The 16499-nt window shown below is 38.4% G+C and overlaps 1 protein-coding gene and 1 pseudogene across 2 annotated transcripts in view; one reads left to right on the top strand and one right to left on the bottom strand.

The window, feature by feature from the left end:
- The window catches only part of LOC105522046 (zinc finger protein 431-like), a 125421-nt gene that overhangs the window by 47966 nt on the left and 60956 nt on the right, over positions 1 to 16499 (bottom strand). The window lies entirely within an intron of this gene.
- LOC105522045 lies at positions 1295 to 2304 on the top strand (annotated as a pseudogene). The gene has a single exon (XR_001003376.1). The product of XR_001003376.1 is annotated as a small ubiquitin-related modifier 2 pseudogene (transcript).

Below are 16499 nucleotides of genomic sequence, written 5' to 3'. Positions count from 1 at the left end.
GTGTGGAGGTCCGTCCCACAGACCCTGACCCAACAACGGATGAAAAAAGTACACTGACACACAGATATTCTGCTTTGCCAGTCCAGCTGAGCATTTGGGCCACTTAGTAGCAGCCACACCCTGGCTCAGTTAGCAGACTTGCATTTATTCAGTAAATATTAATTGACAAAGGTCGTGAGTAAACACCAGAGGGTAATTGACATTGTGGACTCCCGAGTAGAAAGCAATTAAGCACCTGCGGTAAAACAAAGGTTAGTCTTAAGACCACATGAGTAAACAAGTTAGTTAGATAAACTACTCTACATTCATTTGTATTTACACCTTAAGCTCTCTGGCTCCTGCAGAGAGACTCTGGCTGCCTTCAGCCAGATTTATTACTGAAGCTTAGGCAAAGCTATCAGGCCTTCCAAGAGGGTTTGTGGCTATTATAACTAATTTTTTTCCCACCAGCCTGACTGAACCCCCACAGAACAGGGTATTAATGAAATATACACATTGATGGAATCCACACATAGAAAAAAGGAAAAAGAATGGAAAATCTAGACATTGACTCAGAAATATGCTGTTATAGACTGTATGTTTGTGTCTCCCCCAAATTTACATGTTGGAGCCTGTGTCCTCAATATGGTGGTGTTTGGAGATGGAGCCTTTTGGAGGTAGTTAGGGTTAGATTAGTTCATGAGAGTTGGGCTCTTAAGATGAGATTAATGCCTTATAGGAAAAGGAAATGAGAGCTTGCCCTCTCCACATGCAGGTACAGAGGAAAGGCCACGTGAACACGCAGTGGCCATCTGCAAGACGGAAAGAGGCCCTCACTTGGACCTCCCCATGCTGGTATCCTGTTACCAGACTCTCAGCACTCAGACCTGTGAGAAAATAACTGTTGTTTAAGCCACACAGTGTGTGGTATTTTATTATGGTAACTAGAACTAAGACATATGCCAAATGGATTGCTGATAAAAATGCAGAAGAAATTCTATGCAGGGCCAGGCTTGGTGGTTCACACCTGTAATGCCAGCATTTGGGGAGGCTGAGGTGCGCACATAGCTTGAGATCATGGCGAAACGCCATCTCTACTAAAAAACACAAAAAATTAGCTGGGTGTGGTGGTGTGTGCCTATGGTCCCAGCTACTCGGGAGGCTGAGGTGGGAGGATCACTTGAACACAGGAGGTGGAGGTTACAGTGAGCCAAGATCATGCCACTGCCCTCCAGCCTGAGCGACAGAGTGAGACTCCGAATAAAAAAAAGCAAAAAACAAAAAAAACTAAAAAAACCTCTCAAGCTCTCCTTCGTCCACCGCTGCCTGCTCCTTCTTCTGCCGCTCCTGGTGCTGCTTGTGTGCTCGTTTGGTGCGGACGTGGTACCTCTTTTGTGAAACTGCAGCTGAGGAGACTCAGGCGCTCGCCATGGCCGACGAAAAGCCCAAGGAAGGAGTCAAGACTGAGAACAACAATCATATTCATTTGAAGGTGGCGGGGCAGGATAGTTCTGTGGTGCAGTTTAAGATTAAGAGGCATACACCACTTAGTAAACTAATGAAAATCTAATGTGAACGACAGGGATTGTCAATGAGGCAGATCAGATTCCGATTCGACGGGCAACCAATCAATGAGACAGACACACCTGCACAGTTGGAAATGGAGAATGAAGATATAATTGATGTGTTGCAACAGCAGACGGGAGGTGTCTACTGAAAAGGGAACCTGCTTCTTTACTCCAGAACTCTGTTCTTTAAAGACCAAGATTACATTTTCAATTAGAAAACTGCAATTGGGTTCCACCACATCCTGACTACTACCCTATAGTTTTCTCTATTCTTTCATGTCCCCCTTCCCCATTCCTTTATTGTACATAAAGTAACTGGTATATGTGCACAAGCATATTGCATTTTTTTTTTAACTAAACAGCCAATGGTATGTTTTGATTGACATCATGTGGAGATGGGATGTGGAAAAATACTGATTCTGTGAAAATACCCCCTTTCTCCACTAGTGGCATGCTCATTAAGCTCTTATCTTTATATTCCACTAAGTTATTTTGCTCTCACTGTTTTAACAAAAACACAACAACATAAAAATCCTTGCATACCTTGTTCAATTGAAGAATTTTACTGTTTTTCATTTATCATTGTAAAGCCAAGGATAATTTTTTAACTTTTTTGTATGTAGCTGTTACATGTAGGGCAATCCGTCTTTAAGTAGGGATAAAGTACTCTAAAACAAAAAAGAATCCTAGATAGTTTTCCCTTCAAGTCAAGCATCTTGTTGTTTAAACAAACTTCTTGTTTAAAATGAAAAAAAAAGAAATTAATTGCAGGAATTCAACAAGTTATGCTGAAACATTTTGACAATATCTTTTTTTCTATTGTGGTAAAATACACATAACATGAAATTTACTATTTTAACCACTTTTATGTGTGCAATTCAGTGGCATTAATTGCACTCACAATGTTGTGCAACCATCTTCACTTTCTATTTCCAAAACGTTTTCATAACTCCAAACAGATAGTCTAAAACCATTAAGCAATAACTATTCATTTCCCCCTCTCACCAGTCTGTGGTAACCTCTGATCTACTTTTTCTCTATGAATATGACTTTTGTAAGTATTTCATGTCAGTAGCATTATGACAGTATTTGCTCTTTTGTGTCTACCTTGTTTTACTTAGCATAGTGCTTTCAAGTTTCACCTATATGTAGGAAGTGTCAGAACTTTTTCTTTCCTGACTGAGTAATATTTCACTGTAGTGTGTACTGTATTTTGTTTATTCATTCATCTGTTCATGTATATCTTTTGGCCATCATGAATAATGCTTTGGTGAACATTAGCATATTATTATATGTTCAATTCCCTATTTTCAATTCTTTTGGGCATATACATATGAGTTGAATTGTTGCATCAAGGGGTAATTTTTTTTTTAGCTTTTTGGTGTACCGCTGAACTATTTTTAATTTATTTTTTCTTCTGTTGCTCATGCATTTCACGTCATATCTGAGAATCCAGCACCAAATCAAAGGTTTACCTTATGTTTTCTTCTAAACAGTTTACTGTTTTAGCTCTTATATTTAGGTTATTATGAAACAAGAATTAAAAGAAATTAAAGAATGTGTAAGCAGAAACTCAGTTGTATGTAAGAAAACCCAATTCCCCCTGAGAAAGAGAAAGAGCTGGAGTCCTTTGAAAATTAACTGCCTGTTTTTCTGTGGCTAGTGAGCCTTATCTCTCCCTTTCCTAGGCATGGTGAAGACCCTGTTTCTCTAGCTGTGTAGCTGCAAGGTCACTAGACAGATAAACTCAAGTCATAAAACATGTTTTTCCTTGAAAAGTAAGAAATGATGTAATGTGTGTCTTAATTAAATAATTGTCTTTGTTTCTTGCTTCTGTAATATGCTTCCCCCAGCACAAATCTCCCCCCACCCACGAAATACTTAAAAGGTAACTTGACTCTTTGTTCAGGGCTCAGTCATTTGGATGTTAATCTGACTGGGTCAGTGCACCTAAATAATAAATATCCTCCTCAACCTCGTTGGTCTCTCTGATTCCTTATCAATCCTGCAATATTTCAGCCATTTTGAATTAATTTTTGTATGTGGTTTAAGGTAGTCTATAAATTCATTTTTTTCATGTGGAAATTCAGTTGACTCAGCATCATTTGTTTTTTTTTTCCCAGTGAATGGATTTGACAACTTTGTCAAAAATCAGTTGGCCATGGGTAGTTTATTTTAGGGAGGTCAGTTGTATTCCATTCGTTTATATGTCTATACGTATGCTATGACCACATTGTTTTGATAACTGTAGCTTTCTAATTAGAAACTTAGTAGTTTTGAGATTGGAAATTGTGAGTCCTCTGTTTTTCTTTTTAAAAATTATCTTGGCTACCCAAGATATAAGGGCCCGTTATAATTCCATGTGACTTTGAGGATCAGTTTTTTATTTCTGCAAAAATGTTGATGAGTTTTTGTAGGAATTGTGTTTAATCTGTAGGTTATTTTGAATGGTATTGTCATCTTAACAATCTGAAATCTTCCAAACCATGAGCATGAGATTCTATTTCATTTATTTATGCCTTCTTTAGTACCTTTCAGCAATGTTTTTTAGTTTTCAGTATACAAGTATTACACTTTCTTGGTTAAATTTATTTCTAGGTATTTTATTCTTTTAGATGCTACCATAAATAGAATTGTTTTCTTAACTTCCTCTTCAGATTGTCTTTGCAAGTGTGAAACACAAATGATTTTTGTGTGTTGAGCTTGTACCCGAAAACTTTACTGAATGTTTATTAGCTATAGTATCTTTCTTGTTAATTCTTTATGATATTCTATCTTTAGTACTATCTCACCTGTAAGTATATATAGTTTTACTTCTTCCTTTACAATGGATGTCTTTATTTCTGTTTCTTGTTTAATTGCTTGGGTAGAATGTCCAATACAATGTTAAATAGCACTGGTGAAAGTGGGTATCTTTGTCTTCTTCCTGATGTTCAGAGGAAAACTTTCTTTCATGAGTGACTATAATGTAAGCTGTGGATTCTTCACTAATGCTCTTTTCATGTTGAGGAAACTGTATTCCTTGTTTCCTTCGTTATCATAAGTGGAAGTTGGATTTTTTCAAATACCTTTTCTGCAGCAACTTAGATTATACTGCATTTTTTTCTCTTTGCTTTATTAATGTGGTATTTTACTTGATTTTCTTATATTGACCCAGGCTAGAATTTCTAAGATAAGCCCCATTTGGCCATGATGTACAATCCTCTTAACGTACTAATAGATACATCTTTCTTGTATTTTTATTTGCATGTGTGTATCCATATGTGTAATTTTGTATCTCTATCTTTAGGGGATACTACTCTGTAATTTTTTCTCGTCATGTCTTTATTTGGCTAATATATTCAGGAAAATAATGCTGGCATATTAGAATACCATAGAAAATATTCCCTCCTCTTCTATGTTTGGGAAGAATTTGAGAAGTATTGGTTTCAATTCTTCTTTAAATTCTAGCTAGAATTCACCTCTGAAGGTCTGCCTTCACTGACTTTTTCTGTTGGCAGCTTTTGATGAATGATTCACTCTCTTACTTATTATACATATTTTGAGATTTTCCAGTTTTTCCCGAGTCAGTGTAGACAATTTTTATGTTTCTGGAAATTTGTTTGTTTCATCAGGGTTATCTAATTTGTTGACTTATAATTGTTCATAGTATTCTCTTTTAATTCTTTTTGTTTCTTTAAGGATTGTAAATAATATCTGCATTTTCATTTCTCTCTTTTTTTTTTTTTTTTTTTTTGAGACGGAGTCTTGCTCTGTCACCCAGGCTGGAGTGCAGTGGCCAGATCTCAGCTCACTGCAAGCTCCGCCTCCCGGGTTCATGCCATTCTCCCGCCTCAGCCTCCTGAGTAGCTGGGACTACAGGCGCCCGCCACCACGCCCAGCTAGTTTTTTGTATTTTTTAGTAGAGACGGGGTTTCACCGTGTTAGCCAGGATGGTCTCGATCTCCTGACCTCATGATCCGCCCGTCTCGGCCTCCCAAAGTGCTGGGATTACAGGCTTGAGCCACCGCGCCCGGCCTTATTTCTCTTTAGTTATTTCTGTCATCTCCCTTTTTGTTGTTGCCAGCGTGGCTAAATATTTGTCAATTTTTCCAATTGTTTCAATGAGTCAACATTTGGTTTTTTAATTCTGTCTATTGTTTTTCTGTTCTCTCCTTTATTTTAGTCTTCATTATTTTATTTCTATCTGTATTTTATTTCTAATCATTATTATGTCCTTTCTTCTATTAGCTTTTGGTTTAGTTACTCTTTTTCTAATTACTCCAGGTATAAAGTTAGGTTATTGACTGGAGGTCTTTCTTCTTTTTACTGTAGGCATTTAAAGGAAGTATGTTGTTTAGTTTCCACCATATTTGTGAATCTTCAAGTATGGACTAGACTCAAACAGCCCCTTTCCCTATCCCAATCACGTCTATTAATGTACTAATTAATTTATTTAACTAGCTAGTATTTTGATTTATGAGAATATTAGGAGTTTTATGTGTGCATAATACATATACTTATTTGTCAAACAAATGTATTTATTGGCAGTTGCTTACATGGTGCTAGAGCTGTAACTATGAGTAAAATAAAATACTCTTGTTCACAGAGCAAACATACTAGTTGCAGATTCTCTCCCAAGTATTTATTGAGCACTTTTAAGTGCCTAGAACCAAGCAAGTGATAAAGAAGCACCTCTTTACTTTTATTTGTTGAATGGTAGAGATAAGTATAGAGGAGGGCACTCAATTCAGGCTGGGGAGGAGGGAGGCTAGGTTGGCAGGATGTGGAGTGAAAAAGACCTCATAAAGGAAGTGATTAACTGAGTGGTAAAGTTAGCTGTATAGGAAAGAAAGAGTTTAGGGCAGGCCTTCAGAGGCCTGACACTGAGAAAGACAGCAGAATGTACATTTCAGAAATGAGCACGGCACTGAGTATGTAGCAAATATCGCACTCCTTTCACCTGGAAAGGTAGAGAGGAGGCAATACATTTCTGGTTGGTGGGGTCTGACAGAGACAGAAAACATGCTTCACCCACTTTTCTGAGTTGCAAGCAACATGGACTATAATTAAGATTTGAGATGCATAAACACAGTGCTTTCCAGATGTTCTATAAATGCAAGTTGCTTGGATATTAATAAATCGCACTGTCTAAGTTAGTCCCAAGGTCACATTGTTTCAGAAAATGCAAATGTCCATTGTGTTATTATGAAGAGGATGAGAGGTCACAGTTTTCCAGGAGATTTGGGCAGTGTTTCATTTGTGTATCTTGGGGAATTCATGCTCAGAAAACACCTTGAAAACTGCTGTGTCAGCACTCATGTGGCGCGAATGCTTCCTGGTTTGTTGAGCAGAGCTGAGTCTCCCTGAAGGTCCTCTGCTCTCCTGAGAACACCCCATGACTTCCAAATGATGAACAGCCCCGGCTCCTTCCTCTTTGTCCACTTCCCAGTAGGTGTGAGTGGGGTGAGCTGAGCTCAGGGTAAGGAAATTTGGCCCTGGACTCCTGAGAACAGTGGAAGGGCTGTCCTCCCCTGTCTCCTCTATATGAACACCACAGTTGTTTCTTTTCCCTTGTCTAAGAGAAATTTATCTTCCAAAACATAAATCCATTGGAACACAAATATTTAACATTAAAAGCCCTCAATGTCAGAGACTTGAGAATCAGTTCTAGAAAAATTAGAAGGGCATCTTTGGAAATAATCTTTAAGAGAGAAAGGGGTGAACCAACTTGCAAAATACAACTGTCCAGTAACCATCTTCCCATAGAAACATCAAGTTTGCAAGGATCCATATGCAAAAGTACCTTTGCAAGGGCTAGGATATCCAGGAATTCATCTAAGAGATGGAAAGATAGTTCCAATATGCAAACCAATAAAAGAGATACATCATGTAAACAGAATGAAAGATGAAAACATATGATCATCTCGATAGATGTAGAAAAAATACTTGATAAAATTTAACGCATCAACTTTCCTCAACAAATTGGTATAGGAGGAACACATTTCAACACAATAACAACAAATTAGGTATAGAAAGAGCATATTTCAACACAATAAAGAAGATATATAACAAAACCACAGCTAACAAATTAGTTAAACACCAAATTAGGTATAGATAGAACATATTTCAACATGATAAAGAATATATTCACATTAACAAATTCAGAGCATCCAAATTGATTTAAAAAAAGAGGTCAAAATTGTTCTTGTCTGCAGACATCATCATCTTATATGAAGAAACCCAAAGGACTCCACAAAAACTATATTTGTTCTCCCACAGTACAGCAGTATTTCAATTAATTTATAATTCTCAGTAATAGAATTTGAGGGCTAATTTTTGCTAATTAGCCCTTATTTTCCACCAATTAGCAAAAAGAAATGAGATCGTGTCCTTTGCAGGGACATGGATGGAGCTGGAGGCCATTATTCTCAGCAAACTAATGCAGGAACAGAAAACCCAACACTGCATATTTTCACTTATCAGTGGGAGCAGAATTATGAGAACATGCAGACACATGAAAGGGCAATAACATAAACTTGGGCATGTCAGCGGGTGGGGGGATTGGAGGAGGGAGAGAATCAGGAAGAATAGTTAATGGATGCTGGGCTTAATATTTAGGTGATGGGATAGTCTGTGCAGCAAACCACCAAGGCACACGTTTACCTATGTAGCAAACCTGCACATCCTGCACATGTATTCTGGAACCAAAAATACAATAAAAATTCAAAAAATATGCATCAAATTTTCAACAGTGATTTTTTTGAGGAACATGTTTATGGGAGTTTTGAATTGTTTAAATTCAATATTCATCTCTAAATTGTTTAAATTTCTTACTATGAGAATGTGCTACTTATAAAATCAGTAAAATTAATGAAAAGATTCCTATTTAAGGAAAAAACAAAGACAATGCACATCAAAACAACAACTCTGTGGTAATGTGTCACTTCAGTCAGAATGTCTCCCCTCAAAAAATAAAAAGACAGCAAGTATTCGTAAGCATATGGAGAAAAGGGAGCACTTATAAACAGTTATAGAAAATAATATAAAAGTTTCTCAAAAAAATTTAAAAATAAGTGTCATATGATCCAGCAATCCCAGCACTGGGTATATTAGCCAAAAGAAATAAGATCAGTATGTCCAAGAGATATCCACACTCCTATGTCTGTTATGTTAGGTGAAATAAGACAGGCAGAAAAAGACAAGTACCACTTGATCCCACTCATGCATGCAATTGATAAACTTGTTGTCATGGAAATATACAGTAGAATAGTGGTTGTGAGAGGATAGGGAGGGGAGGACACAGGGGAAAGGAGATAGGTTTGTTAATAGGTACAAAACTACAGCCTTGAGGTGATAGAAATATGTGAATGTTTGTTTAAGCCTTTAAATACAAGGGAAGAGGTGGACTCAATAATTTGTGATGAGTCTACATTTCCTGGGCGAAGGTTGAGCCCTAAGTTTAGAAAAGAACTCAGGAATGCCTGTCTAAAGCCTGGTCAAAGAGAGAATCTTCATCTTCATCAATATGCCCATGTATGTATATGGCATGTGGACATGGATACACACATATGTGGTGGAGGCTGAGCTATGGAGATTCTGCAAAACTCAAGCCCCAGCTTGCAGGAACAGACTTGGGTGGGTCACTCCTGAGACTCTATGGTATTGTTGATACTGGAAAACCTAAGAAGGGCTCTGACCAACAACAGGACCATTGGATTTATCCTGTGGAATATATTGGTGATCTTGAATGTCTTCTTTGCTGTAGTAACTTCACTCTCTCATGACCCATCACATTGATAGCTGTCCGCATGATAGTTCCTCTGAATCTTATACATCATATTCCTTGGAGCACTTTGTATTTCTACTCTGGCGTCAAAAGTTTTCAGTCTTGGCCGGGCGCGTTGGCTCAAGCCTGTAATCCCAGCACTTTGGGAGGCCGAGACGGGCGGATCACAAGGTCAGGAGATCGAGACCATCCTGGGTAACACGGTGAAACCCCGTCTCTACTAAAAAATACAAAGAACTAGCCGGGTGAGGTGGCGGGCGCCTGTAGTCCCAGCTACTTGGGAGGCTGAGGCAGGAGAATGGCGCAAACCCGGGAGGCGGAGCTTGCAGTGAGTTGAGATCCGGTCACTGCACTCCAGCCTGGGCAACAGAGCGAGACTCCGTTTCAAAAAAAAAAAAAAAAAAAAGTTTTCAGTCTTCTCCCAAACAACTATCATCCAGATGCACTGCTCTGCCATCTCTCTCTGTTGCAGTGAAGGACACCCCGTCACTCAGATGCTCACACAGGACACCTTGTCCTCATCCTGACTCCCCTCTTCTCTGCACCCAGAGGCATCAGCAAGTCCCATGGCCTCTGCCTGCAGCACAGATCATGAGCCCAACCCCATCTCTCCATCTCCACCTCCACTGCTTCCCCGGGTCCAGTCATCACCATCCTCAGCCTCGATCACTGTCACATTCTCCCACCCAGTCTCCCTACTTTGCCCTATTTCTCACATGGCAGCCTCTGACCTTTTGTATTAAAATTAGCCTCTAGTATAGCAATGGCTCCATGCATCATCAGACCCATGGTGGCCTTCACCCCTTCCCACATCCTCTCTGGCCATTTTTTCACAGAGTTAGGCCACTCTGACCACTGCCTAATCCTCACACTCACCACTCTCACCGCCCAATAGCACTGACTTGGTATTCTTAATATTTTGTAAGCATCTATAAGGCTGGGTGTATCTAAAAAGACTTTTTCTACCCTGACATTCTGTAAAGATGACTTGACCTCCGCGTACTCCTCTTTGGCAGTACTAAACTTGTCACTGAGTTGGCATTCCTTCTATACCTGTGAATCCAGTGTTTCCACAAGCTGCTTTTTATGTTTTCCATAAAGTTAACTCCTAAGGAACAGACTCACCAATAAGCCGACGAGAGACAGACACACCAGTGTCTTTTCCTGGAGACGGCAGAAGGTGAGGCGTGGACTCAGGTCAGGGAACAGCAGCTCCACCACCATTTTGCCCAGCTTCCCAAGGATCAGCCCAGGGCCCGACCCCTCAGAGGATGGCAGCCGCTCCATAGCACTGCAGCCACCGCAGGGCTCTGCCTAGTAACCATGGATTCTGAAGCCATAACAAACCCCAGAGAATGCCCCAACATTCTGCTTGGAACCCAACCAGCAACTGGCATCTTGGGTTGGTCAGTTATATGCTTAGTGACAGGGGGATATTTGTAAGTAAAAGATGCTTATCTCTATTACTGTTTAATGATTATTCTTTACCTCTTTTTTGTTATTTTATATTATTATAAAATTAAAATGTAGTAAAATCTGAAGGTGTAAAGTGAATGGCTTTACAGATTTTTTTTTTTTGAGATGGAGTCTTGCTCTGTCCCCCAGGCTGGAATGCAGTGGCACGATCTCGACTCACTGAAAGCTCCACCTCCCAGGTTCACACCATTCTTCTGCCTCAGCCTCCTGAGTAGCTGGGACTACAGGCACCCACCACCTCGCCTGGCTAATTTTTTGTATTTTTAGTAGAGACAGGGTATTTTCAGTAGAGACAGATTTCACAGGTTTTAATAGAGACAGGTGTTAGCCAGAATGGTCTTGATCTCCCGAACTCATGATCCACCTGCCTCGGCCCCCCAAAATGCTGGAATTACAGGCATGAGCCACCACACCTGGCAACTTTACAGATTTTTAAAACTTTATATCACTTAAAGTATCTGACAAGTCCTATCAATATATAGATCATGTTCATTAACACTTAAAATACTCCCTTGTAACTTCTCAGCTAATATTTACCCATCCCACCTCATGCAGCCTGTTTTGACTTTCATTAACATACGTCAGTTTGTCCAGTTCTCCAACTTCATAGAAGTTAGATAAATCATGTTATGAAGCAAAAGGGGCTTGCTGTCTGATACACTAGAAGCCAGTACTGTGACACTGGGTTTTTGAGAAAAGAAAAGCTTTATACTGCAAGTTCACTCCTAAGGAGTCAGGTGTCAAGCTCAAGTCTGCCTCCCCATTCTGGCTTCAAGGCAGTGTTTGTATTAGAAAAGGTACAGGGGGTGTATTCCGAGATGAGTAGGTTATTGGTGGAGGGAAAGGGGAAGTCTGGAAGGTCCTTGGTCACGAGCAGTTATCTCTATATGCTGACTCATGTTGCATGTGCAAATTAGGGGAAAGTAGTATAAAACATGCCATGGAAATTTAGGCTGTAACATCATTAGTTTTTTTTTTTTTTTTTAATTCCTTGGGCAAAAAATTTAGTCCCCCTTGTCCTACGTGCATTCTTCCATCATGAAGAATTAGGGAAAATGTCCACTCTAGCTTCTTCCTTCTGACTAGGGGTGCAGGTCTCAATGTGAGGAATCAAATTGTTTCATATTAAGTTGAAGATATTCTCTAACGTCTGGTTCAACATTCCACATTTTGCATCACTAGTGAATTGCTCTTGAAAAACAGTTTTGACATAGCATTGGAAGCAGCATTACCAGATTACCAGATATACAACAATGAATATTAACAGTAGATGAAGTTCCAATTTTACTGTGCCCTGGAGCATAGATCAAATTCTGTGTGGGGGTCAGGGAAAATAAATCTGAGAACCACCCGGTACCTCCTTCTTCTCTAAGAATTTGTGGTAGCCAATAAGTTTGTCTTAGTATTTCTAAACGTCTTTTACCTTCAGAAGATGTATTGATGTAAACACAACATGCTGTGTTAGCTATAATAACATCAAACTCCTCTCCGCTCCACCAATATGTGGTCTAAGGATATTCTGTTATCCTGAACTACCCTGCCTTAAAAGTCTAGAATTTTTGTTGGGTAGCTAAGGCTTCAGTTGCCTCATTCGCTAAGTTATCTAGAGTGACTGACAGATTTCTAACCCTATGTTCAAAAGGGACCACTCCCCACCATGGTGATAGATATCTGCCAAACATAGGCCAAAGTCTGTCTTCTTGGTTTTTGGGTAGGGTTTTTCTAGTCCTGGAAAATAATTCTAAGAAACTGGATCAGTGCTGAGTAACGCTGGAAATATAAATAGAAACGGGAGTAGCCAGATAACCTAATAGACAAATATCTCTCATGTGCCAGCTGTCAACGCATTCCCAAGCCCATGGGTGGTTGATATATTGACAAACAAATGTATATGCAGGAGGTGCACATAAAGTCCCTGACACATTCTGAAAGTTACATATTTGGTTTAATGGTAGCAGAGACAGGTGTGTTATAGTTTTCTTTCAAAATGTAATTTCTCTGTCTCAGATTCCCCATTTTTACCAAAGACAAATCATAGTATGATAAATTTGTGTGCAAAATAAGCTTCACATGAAAAGCTCATTTCTTTTACTGCTTCTTCCTTTCTGCTGAATATCGGGTCAGCAGTCCTCATGCAGCTTTTTACCATAGAGTCCTGGAAAGTTTTTTTTAGTCCAATGGTATAATCTCCGAAGTTATCAGAGTTGTATTTAAGAGTACCTGTCAAAATCCTTTTCATGAAAAGTACTTTTAATTATAGATGATTGTAATTGCTTTTAGAAAAGAATTCAAAAAAGTAACTCGGGTGGTAAAAACTTAGAATAAGAATGATGGGGCCGGGCGCGGTGGCTCAAGCCTGTAATCCCAGCACTTTGGGAGGCCGAGACGGGCGGATCACAAGGTCAGGAGATAGAGACCATCCTGGCTAACACGGTGAAACCCCGTCTCTACTAAAATACAAAAAATTAGCCGGGCGTGTTGGCAGGCGCCTGTAGTCCCAGCTATTTGGGAGGCTGAGGCAGGAGAATGGCGTGAACCCGGGAGGCGGAGCTTGCAGTGAGCTGAGATCTGGCCACTGCACTCCAGCCTGGGCAACAGAGCGAGACTCCGTCTCAAAAAAAAAAAAAAAAAAAAAGAATGATGGTTTCCAGCTGCATCCATGTCCCTACAAAGGACGCAAACTCATCCTTTTTTATGGCTGCATAATATTCCATGGTGTATATGTGCCACATTTTCTTAATCCAGTCTGTCACAGATGGACATTTGGGTTGATTCCAAGTCTTTGCTATTGTGAATAGTGCCGCAATAAACATACGTGTGCATGTGTCATTCTTAGCAAACTACCACAAGAACAGAAAACCAAACACCGCATATTCTCACTCATAGGTGGGAACTGAACAATGACATCACTTGGACTCGGGAAGGGGAACATCACACATTGGGGCCTATCATGGGGAGGGGGGAGGGGGGAATTGCATTGGGAGTTATACCTGATATAAATGACGAATTGATGGGTGCTGACGAGTTGATGGGTGCAGCACACCAACATGGCACAAGTATACATATGTAACAAACCTGCACGTTATGCACATGTACCCTAGAACTTAAAGTATAATAAAAAAAATTAAAAAAAAAAACTTAGAATAGCCATGATTAAAATCTGATGAAAGAATTCAATTGGCAAGAAATTTAATTTTTTAATTATATGAAGCATATAGAATTATGACTGATAGCGTCACATTAGGACCAGTAGAATTTTGTAAATTGTATGAAATCCTTGGGATACTTAGACTAATAATATATCTATACAGATATAACTTTAGAAAAGATTTAACACAAAGTGTGATCAATATCACATTAGATTTTTATAAGTCTTTATAATTTTTGGAAATTTTATATCAATAACATATCCATATATATAATCAAAAGAAGATCAGTGTTATTTATGATTTGATAATGCCCACCTACCGTTTTCCAAATGTCTTACTGAAGATGTCAAAGGTTCAAAACACTTAATCAAAAACAGAATCACAGGTCATTTTAAATTAATAGTTATTCATTTAGCTAGAGTGATAACCAAAAGACCTCAAAAGCAATACAGAAAGTTACACCAATATAAAAACCTTAATACTGTTACCGCTCAGTTTTCCCAAGCAACTGTGAAAACCAATAAAGACAGCACAGGATTATCTTGATAAAATGTAAAATTTTTACTTTTAGGCCAGTCATCAAAAAGGTAAAGAAAAACCTCCTATAGTGTGATTGCTTCTTTTCATAGAATGTTCATTTAGATAACTTGGAAGTCAAACCTGATAAAAAGGGTACTTGCATTTCATTACACACAGGAAGAATGTGTCCAGGGTCTTGTGAGAATGTTGCATTATAGAAAAAGGTGAACAAGAAAACTAGTACCTTGAGCAGGGAGACACATGACTCCTAATAACAAAGTGGGAAGTTCCCTGGCTACATGAAACAATTCATATCAAAAAGTCACAAGTACAAAATCATGTTACATTTGAGGAAAATACTGCTTTTAAGATAAACATTATAGTGTTATGCCATAACAGGAGAATTAGAACTAGGGAGAAAATGTTATAGGAGCTGAAGAAAAAGTTGAATGAACTTCAAAGTTGAAGGAAAGAGGTATCATCGCAGCCTAGCAAAAAGATATATCCTTTCAAGGGAAAAAGGAACAGAAGTCAATGATGTGATTTTCAAATCATACATGTATCAAGATACAGGAAAAGTTGAAATTCTGAGACATAAATCTGAGAATTAAAAAAAAAAAGCAGATTTCAAAATTAAAAGTTAATGTTTCTTGAAATCTCATTGAGAGCAAATCAATACTTCAAGGAAAGCTTGATTTAATCAAAATTTTTAGTTTTGTATTAGCGTATTTTTAATATTATAGCTAATTTTAAGAAAATCGTATAAACAAATCTATTCAATGTCAAACAGTTTTGACTGCAAAGTAAGATTTCCGTACACATTTATAACATCTTACGATTTTTTATTGTCTTTTCCAAGTTTATACATACATTCAGATTTACCTATTATTTCTATCCCCCAAGTTAAAATAGTCCTTAAAAACCTCTAGACTAGGCAAAATTACTTTTCCTTAAACAAGACCCATATTCTCACGTCTGCTAGTAACTTTTCTTACCGAAAACATATCCCAATTTTCTTATACATTTTACGTACAGAATTGTTTCTCTTGTATCTAGTTGTTTCAATTCTATATATTAATTAGAATATTAAAATTCTTTTTTTTTTTTTTTCCTGCAGGGTCTCCCTTTGTGTGATCTCGGCTCTGTGCAACTTCCACTTCCGGGATTCAAGCCATTGTCCTGCCTCAGTCTCTTGAGTAGCTGGGATTATGGTTGTGTGTCACTGCATCCACCTAATTTTTTTGAGATGTTTATTATTTACTGTTTTAATAACATTGCTACATATATATGATGGACAGATGATATTCAGGTTATTGTAATGTTTTAAAATATGCTGTAAGTAGTATGATACTCTAATATGGCTGTGTAACTTTCCCCCTCAACATGAATTTTTGGGGATTTATCCATGTTGATACTTGTAGGCTTAAGTTCATTTAGTACAAATTTATTACAGTTCATTCATTCATTTGCCTGTTGATGGACATTTAGGCTCTTTGTTTTCTTCTGTCATAAACAACACTAAAATGAATAGCTCATGTCTCCTCCTGCATATGGTAGGGGTTCCTGCAGAGAATATATCTAGAAGAGGAATTGCTGAATTCAAGAGTAGGTGCAACTTTTATTTTACCAGGAATTTTGAAATTGCTTCCTAAAGTTCTATCAAAAAAAACCTTGACATTTTTCTTTAATGTGATAATTCCAGCAAACACCATTTCTATGATTTCAAGTAGCTTATTCATATTATGTATCTTCAGTGATATATATTCAATATCTTGAATAGATTGAATCAAGTACATCAGGGTAGAAAAAACCCTACATGGATATTAATTTTTTTTAATACTTTAAGTTCTGGGGTACATGTACAGGAATGTGTAGGTTTGTTACATAGCTATACACGTGCCAAGGTGGTTTCTTGCACCCGTCAACCCATCATTTTCATTAGGTATTTCTCCTAATGCTATCCCTCCCCTAGCCTCCCACCCCATGAAAGGCCTTGGTGTGTGATGTTCCCCTCCCTGTGTCCATGTGTTCTTATTGTTC

This window comes from Colobus angolensis, unplaced genomic scaffold (assembly GCF_000951035.1).
Source record: "Colobus angolensis palliatus isolate OR3802 unplaced genomic scaffold, Cang.pa_1.0 Scaffold417, whole genome shotgun sequence".
In the NCBI taxonomy this organism is placed as follows: domain Eukaryota; kingdom Metazoa; phylum Chordata; class Mammalia; order Primates; family Cercopithecidae; genus Colobus; species Colobus angolensis.
This window is presented reverse-complemented; position numbering and strand designations above follow the sequence as displayed.